Below are 9,286 nucleotides of genomic sequence, written 5' to 3' on the forward strand. Positions count from 1 at the left end.
CCCCAAACAGGCCCTTAATGTATCTCATTTATATACATTATCCAATTCAATAAAAAAAAAATAGTAGCTTTTAATATCTCAAAATTCTGCAAACCAATTCATCTAGAAAGGGCTATCTTTAGAATTAATATTCACTTTTAAGAATAGTTATTAGTTGTTTTAAACTTAAGACTTACCTTTAATAGTACTTGTTAGAGAAATCACTAAAATCGACATTCCAAACTAAAGACTGATAGTAGTAGACTAGAATTATCCAAAGGGATTTCTTTCCTCGCCTCTTTTTGTGATCGTTACTTGTATTTTTAAAGAAAGATTGATATTACTTGAAATGATACATACACTTCCGTAGAGCCCTAGTGTGTGAACTATTTTCAATATTTTATAACATTTCATTGTTTGCACACTATCCACTAAATATAAATTGGGTCAAGTTCTTAGCCAAATTTTAGAAGCTAAAATTACTGCAAAATTACAATATGGGACAAGTTTTTAGCATCATTATCGATGATTTTAAATTGACATAAAACACAAAAAAAACCACACACACCAGGGGCGCATCTATTTTTTGGCGTCATTGTCGGAAAAGATTCGGTAAGAACTTTAGGAGAACTTTAGTTAAACCTGTAAGACTTAGACTTGAAATTTATAGTATTATTTAATTGTGTGTTTAATTATTGTGTGAAAAATCCAAAATACTAAAAACATTTTTGATATCTGTCCTATTAGTTAAGTCATTAGATTTGATGCATAGTTCAAGGTGCTGCAGGAGCTGTAGACCTTGGATTATTCGACTTATGTTTGGAGAGAAATTTGGGAGCATGATGAATCAGAAAAACTACATCAATTTAATGTGAAAATAGCGGATAAAAAAATAATAAATATTCAGATTTGGATTATAATACAAGTAGGTTAGAAAGAGAAAACCACATGAGAGTAGCAAATTTTCAAGAAGATATGCTTACTGTTTTAGTTTCTCAGGTTACAGATATTGGGAGGAAGTTAGATCAATATGTAGAAAGTTATTCTAAAGGGCCGCCAAATATTGAGGAAAATTTATTTGGACAATTGATCGAGACTAACTCATTTGAAACTAGCCATGAGATATGCAATTTTTATATTAATTATTACAACTCTACATGGGAAAAATATTCAAACTTTAACTGAAATAATATTTTTGGAGGAGAAAACCAATTTTGGGAAGACAATCTATTTAATTGAACTTGTAATTGGAATAATCAAAGCAAATTTAATGTTGGACTTTCTTTTCTTCATGAATTTAAACTTCAGCCCACAAAATGAGGAGAAGGATTTATTAAAAAGGTTGATATTCAAATGGATAATCTGCTGAAAATTTAAGGAGCACAATTACAAATCCTTATAAATGTTAGAGGTGCTTAATTAAAAGGATTTTGTGATGCCTGAGATTGGTGCCCGAGAGCCAATATATGAGGGATAATCTTATCTTTGAGATTATATTCTATAAAATCATTTAAAAAGTACCTAAAGTATCTATGTTGTAATTCTGTTAGAAATTGGAAGTATTAGTGAGATGTATTAAGGTAAAGGAAGAATTAACCTCATTTAACATGTGTGTTGTGTTTGTGTTTTATGATTATTTTTGTGTTTCAACTTTATATAGGACTTAAAGTTCATATTTATATTTCTATGCTGATACTTGTTATGCTAGTTAAACTTTTTCAATTTTATTATGGTATGTTTAGTTTAGATTTACTTTCTGCTACACCATTTCTATCCTGATAAATAATTGCAGATGTTTTGATAGACATTTGTTGTAGACTGAAATTCTTAACTATTTTTCTTCTTATTTATTATTTCTGTATTGAATGTTATACATGTTTAAAATCAGGTTTTGGCGTAGAAAAATAAAATTTGAAGTAGTACGCTTCCATTTAGTTTAATATTATTACAAGCATGTTTTAGGCTAGATTTACTTTCTTGTGCAGTCATTCTATCCTGATTAAGCATGTATATGAATTTGATAGGATGATATAGTAGTTGGTAGATTTAACTTTTACTTTTTCTTACTGCTACATTTTATAGAATTGATTGCAAAATATTTATAAATTTAAGTTTGAGGAGAAGAAGAAAAATAAATTTCAAAGTTAAACTTTATTTGTTCTCAAAGAAACTACAAATTAGTTTTATTTTGATTATTATTATTTGAAGTTTTCTTAAGATTATTAAAATTTAAGTATAGAAATGCAATAAGAAAACTTAGTACGGACATTAGTAAAAATGATTAAACTAAATTTAAGATGTTTAGTAGAGAATAGTAGGAAAATGATTTTACTATTTATAGTAGGAAAATTTGAATTTTGGTTAGTTAAGTATTTTTAGGGCAGTACTTTTTTAAGAAATTAGACTCTATCAAAAATTCCTTTTCTAATACTACATTTTAAGTGAAAGAAAGAAAATAAGTTCTTAACTTTAGAAAAGGGATAGTGAAATCCATATATAGTAATCCTTACCTAGAAAAAGAAAAAGAAAAAGGATAAGAAAAAAGAAAGAAAGAAAATCAAAAATATTATAAAGGGCGGAGAAACTTGAGGATCAGGACTTAATTAAGAATTGATTTCACTTCAATCTTTCTAAGGAAGAAAACTTAGGATCAATCTTAAGCTTATTCTAATAATCAAAACTTTTTTTTATTAGAATAAGTATTATTAAAACTTTTTTTTCTGGAGGCTATTCTAATAATCAAAAGTTTGTAAAAATTTCAATTATTTCTGAATTAAATAGAAAAACAAGATTCTTATAGTTTAATATAAAATATTCTAATAGCATACATATCATCTAATTTACTATAAATTCTTCTAAGTTGAACTATAAAATTTCTAAAACAAAGTTTTAGTAAATCTTAAAGAAACCCACTAACATAAACCATCATATTTTTAAAGTTATAGTGTTACTTGAGGACAAGTAACATTTAAGTTTGGGGCATTTTGACACGCCTAAAAATTACCTACCTCTTCAAATATATTTTATGCTCATTTTTAATGTTATTACACTTTAAAAGAATTTATTTTACATATTTTTGGCTTCAGGTACAAGAATTGGACTTTTTTGAGAAAAGAAAGCAAAAATGGTGCAATTTAGAGTAATAACGAGGTCTTTCTATTTTGATAGGTGTTTCTATTCTTAGTCACCATTACATTTCTCAAATTTTTTTGAATGATATTTCACTTTAAAGAAATGTTCTTTTCATGCTTATCCTAGATGTATAACTGTTAGGAGAGAAACACGATTAAAATGGGGTGAAACCAAGCTGAAACGGAGCCAAACGAAGCGAATCAATGGAGCTGCTACAAGGTGATGTTAATGGCTCCAAGAGGCACCAAAATCTAGAGAACTGGTGCCAGAGAAGTGAGAGATAGTTATGGACAGGTTTTTAGCAGTTTTTAACTATTTTGAGATGTTCTAGAAGACTCGGAACAATTACCACGCCCCATGGTGTGGTTTAATGAATCTAGACACTTGGGAAAGGCTCTGAACAATTACCACGCCCCATGGTGTGGTTTAATGAAACTAGACACTTGGGAAAGGCTCTTTAATGAAGAGATATGTCTCTTAGATGAAGAGATTTGATTCTTGGAATGAAAAGATGTGCCATTTGGGAATACAAATGAATTTTTGTGTCTCTTTAAAAAGAGGAGCTTGACACCTCAAATGAAAAGAGGAAATGAGGGGAAAATAAAGAGGAATGCTTAAGGATCTTATAGTAGGAGTAGAAATGTAGATTTCTTCCTTTTTTGAAAAGATTGAAGAGGGGATTTTGAGAGAATCTGTAAGAAATTGTACTAGCATTCCATGGATCAACGGGAGAATTTGTGGGAGAGATCTTCATCTTTCTTTCAAGGAGAAAAAGCTAAGTATTTTGTTGTTCATTATCTTATGATTTTATAAACACTTATCTTGTGGATTTGATTTTATGTAATGAAGTTTTCCATTATGTTTGTTTGTGCTTTGTGAGTATTTTTTCTTACTCTTTCTTATTATTATGAAATAGTGACATGAGTATGTTATGTCATTATTTTCCTTGTACTTTTCTTTTGCAATGAGTAGGTTTCATGTTTAAGATTTTGGGATGCATATTAGAAGATGTATTAATTTTCAAAACTGTGATGGTTTGAACTTTGATCTTAATTTACTTTTTGATCTATCCAATTAACTTATTAAAATTTGTTGAAAAAAATACAATCCGAGAGCGCTATGCTTTCTACTATAAAGTAGGAATTACATTTGATTTCATGAATGAGAATGTAATTCATGGGATTAAGTGAAAATAAATAATGAAATATACTTTTATGGGCATAAAATTGGAGATTTTAGGGTTACATACTAAAATCCCCAATCTTGTCTGAGTGTTTGGAAACTAAAGCGAGAAGTTTGCCCTCGGGCCAGAGGATGTAGGAGCTCTGGAGTGATACCCAGTATCCTCCCTGCCTACCCATTGATTTAGTGACCAAACTATGGATTATCCAATATTTTTTTTTCACTCGTAAAGAGGAAAAAGAATAGGATTGCTCCTATTGTTCATATTACAATATTTAATGTATCTCATTCCTATACATTATCCAATTTACTACATAAAAATAGTAATTTTTAATATTTCAAAAATATCCAAACCAATTCATTTTTAAAGGGTTATTTTTAGATTTAATATTTTCATTTATGAAGAGTTATTAGTTATTTTAAACTTAAAACTTGCCTTTAGAAGTGCTTGTTAGAAGAAAAACATAAATCGACCTTCCAAACTAAAAATTGATAGTATTAGGCTAAAATTAACCTAAAGGATTTCTTACCTCGCTTCTCTATGGGATCAATACTGGGGATTGTTTGGAAAGCCCTAGTTTACTTAAAGTGATACGTGAACTTGTGTAGAGCCCCTTGTGTGTGAACTATTTTCTATGCTTTATAACATTTTGATTTTTGCAGACTAGCCACTAAATATAAATTGGGTCATGTTCTTGGTCATATTTCATAAGCTAAAATTACTGCATAAATGCGGGATGGGTCAAGTTTTTTACACTGTTACAAGAGATTTTAAATTGACATAAAACATAAAAAAAAAACCACACACACCAGGGGTTCTTCAAGTTTATAGCATCGTTGTCGGGGAAACTTTTGTAAGAACTTCAGGAGAATTTGTGTTAAACATGTAAGACTTAGATTTGGAATTTATAGTATTATTATATAAATTTTTAATTATTGTGTAAAAAATACAAAAAACTAAAAAGACTTTTGATATCTGTCTTATTAGTTAACTCTTTAGATTTGTATGCATAGTTCAAGAGCTACAAACCTTGGATTATACAATTCAAGTTTGGAGAGAAAATGTCGGGAGGATGATGAATCAGAAAGGACTCCCAGAATTTAATGTGGAAATATTGAATAAAAAAATATTGAATATTCAGATTTTGATTGTAATGCCAGTATCCTCCGGGGATGAAGAAGTGGGAGCTCTGTAGTGGGAGCCAATATCCTCTCAACCTACCCAATAGTAAGCAACACTTGTTGGTTGAAGAAATGGAGTTTAAGTCCAGTAAGTTTGAACCAGATAAGTACAATTGGAAGCTCCTAGCTTGGATCAAATTTTGGTGACCATTTAAGAAGTTTCATGGACATGCCCTTAATCAGCAGGACTTGTTTAGAGAAGAGTCTGACATAATCTTCTTCTATAGATAAATGACCTGACATATTTCTACCATCCACATGTCCCACCTTGCAATCACTAAGCAATTTGAGGTATTCAAAGTATTTTCTAATTGCTTCCATTTAGGGTGTACAACTTGAAATTTGTCTACAAAAGTGAATTTAAAGGAGGTAGATAAGGTGGATATTTCTGTTTCAGAGAAGAAGACAGCTGGTTTCCCAACTTTTCTACCTAGCTGCTTAATGAAGGGACAGTCATTCTATCTAGCTCCTACATGGAAAGCTTGAGTGAACACATTGTGTATCACAAAATTCTGAAATCTTGAGCTCTTACCACAACATCAACAAAAGTAGCTTTAGACCATTGGATTTTAGTCTCCAAATCAATGGGGATGGGATTTTCCATTAGAGGAAAGGGAGGAGAAAAGTTAAGCACAACAAGAGATCACACCTTAACCAACAAAGGAGTGTGGGAATGGAACAATAACCCTAAAAATTTGAAAACTCAAAACCCGAGAGGCAGAAAACTACACTTCCAAGGGACAACTTAGCAACCACAAGCAAAAACAGAACAACCAAAAGTAGAACGTAGGGTCACCAGCTAAAGAAGAGCAACCGAGCAGTATTATGGTCGCAAAAACCCTAACAGAGCCAAGTGACCAGCTGCCACCATGTTGAACATTTATCTATATATATTAAATAAAAGTAATATTAAAATTAAAAAATCAAAATGATCCGGAAGAGTAAATATATATATATATATATTTTGGACACTTTGGATTCAGTTTTAATATTTTTTTAATATATTTTTTTTTTTGAGTGTCGATTTAAAAAAATCAACATAAAAATTTGTTATTTTTATAATTTTCCCAATTACTGTACCAATCCACCATATTGATAGGAAACAACATATTATGAATTTTAAATTCAATATTTAATTTAAAATAATTTTAAAAATTTAAAATACATTTTTTATCAATATAAATTTAGCTGCGTAAAATCAACATTATAACTGCATTTAAACCGCATAATCTCATAACATTTAAAAAACTACGGTTTAGCTGTGTAAAATCAACATTATAACTGCATTTAAACCGCATAATCTCATAACATTTAGAAAACTACGGTTCCTTATTTGTGTGTGTGTGTGTGTGTGTGTGTGTGTGTGTAAAAGAAAGGTTGCTATACAGACAGATTAGGCACGTATCAACTTCTGCATGCTTTTCTTTCTTTTCTATTCGAAATGTTTTGTGGATATAGACAAGGAAACTTACCATTAATAATAGATACGGCACTAAGCTTTTAGTGTCCATTATCATTATCTTTTAAGGAATAAAAATATAAATTTACATAATTTACTTCATATTTAATTGGTTATGGTTATCTTTGCAACCTAAAAAGCTCCATCTTAAGATCTGTTGTCATGTCTATGATGTGATTTTCTTAGACTTTCGGAAAATAATCGGTTGATTATTTTTTGGAATTAAAAATAGAGAGTCATTGTTGAAGATTGTGATAGATAATCTTTTCTGATATATAAAAAAAGTGTAAAAGCTTTTTTTTTAATTATTCCCTTAGCATTTCAAACAATTTTGACGCCTTCTTAAATGGGCTCGTTTGATTGGATGAAGTTTTTATTTTATTTTTGTGGGGTAACAAAAATTCAAATTTACACACGTTGAATTTATAAAAATGTTCATTTTCTTGTTTTGAGTAGTATAACTAATAAACTTAAAGTACCGGTTATGTATGACAGAATATTTAAATAATATTCCATCTTTCTATAATTTTTTTTATAATATTTTCATTTGCAACACCTTAAGTTAAACTTTTATATATATGCTACTATTTTTTTACATAAAAAACCTTGTATCATTTTTGAACTGATAAAATAGTAATAGTACTTGAAATGTGCTCTCAAAGATTTAGCTGGTATAAATATAAAAAAATAAAATTTAGGTGCTATATATGTAAATACCCTTTATTCTTCGGGGTTGACATCTTCAATGTTATTATTATTTTTTTTTCCTTGCTTAGATTTGGATATTCTTTACTTTAGTTTAGAACATTTAAAAGTGATATTGGGGATTTAAGGTGATCGTGTAATTAGAATTCCTCATCAATTCAGGAAGGCAAGAGTAAAAGGGAGATGGTAATTCTCCAAGCTAGGTTAACTTGAGTTGATAGAAAAGTGCAAAAGAATAAAAAGGACAAAAAGAGGATGAAGAAAAAAAAAAATGGAAATCCAGAATGCAGTTACAATGCACAAAAGAAAGTAGGGAGCCATGAGCTAGCTCCTTATTTCATTTTAACATGTAGGGAGTCTTTGTCACTCCTTTTTTTTTAAATATAAATATATATATATATATATAAAATTAAATATCACCTTCCTAAGTTGACTACCGACATGGGCATAGGCATATAAGGCTAAAAAAATATATATTTGGGAAAAAAGCTAGCACATGGCTCCCTACATGTTAAGTAAATAATGGAAATCCAGAAAGCAGTTACAATGCACAAAAGAAAAACTAAAACAAGGTGGAAAAGGAGAGATTAACAAAACTGAAAGCCCCTTTAGGGGGGGGGGGATCACCAAAGGGGCTTTCAAAGTAATCAAAATGCTGAAATTCATCAAGAGTTTAGACCTTTAAGAGATTACATCAACCCTACTGTAGATGAACTTCATTGTAGTATTCAAAAGCCTACTATAGTGGTTAATTCATTTGAGTTAATTCATTTGAGCTTTTTGAGCTTAAACCTAGTATTATCCAAATGATATCAATTAATCATTTTGGGGGATCACCAGCTGAAGATCCAATATTACATCTTACCAATTTTCTAAAATTGTGGGCTACATTTAAATACGATGGTGTTTCAGATGATGCCATAAGACTTCAATTATTTCCTTTCTCACTGAGGGATAAAGCTAAGATGTTGTTAAATTTGTTAGCACCTGGATCTATTAGAACTTGGGGTGATTTAGCACAAAAATTCATTTGTAAATATTTTCCACCATAAAAAACTATGAAGCTTAGAAATGATATTACATCTTTTAATCAGTTTGAAGGGGAATCTAATTATGAAGCATGGGAACGATTTAAGGAACTCTTAAGAAAGTGTCCAAACCATGCTATACTAGATTGGTTAAAAATTAAAGCCTTTTATAATGGATTAATTGGTTCTGTTAGATATATTATCGATGACACTGCTCATGGTTCATTGATGTTAAAACATATTCATGACGTTTATGCTTTAATTAAAGAGATGGCTACCAATAATTTTCAATGACCTTTTGAGAGGGTGAATCCAAAGAAAGTAGCCAATATTCATGAAACTGATGCATTTACTATGTTAGCAAATCAAGTTGTTGCAGTTAAAAGGAAGTTAGACCAATTTGGAATAAATTTTTCTAAACCAATTTCCATGATTGAAGAGAATTAATTAGGCCAAATGGTAGATTATCAAGCATCATTATAATCAAGCATCATTATTAATATTAAGCAAAATAACCCATATTCCAATTATTATAACGCATGTTTGAAGAACCATCCCAACTTTAACTTGAATAATAATTCGAGTGGTAATAATTAGCAATGGGGGAACAACCAAGGAA

This window comes from Phalaenopsis equestris, unplaced genomic scaffold (genome assembly GCF_001263595.1).
Source record: "Phalaenopsis equestris unplaced genomic scaffold, ASM126359v1 Scaffold227296, whole genome shotgun sequence".
Taxonomy (NCBI): domain Eukaryota; kingdom Viridiplantae; phylum Streptophyta; class Magnoliopsida; order Asparagales; family Orchidaceae; genus Phalaenopsis; species Phalaenopsis equestris.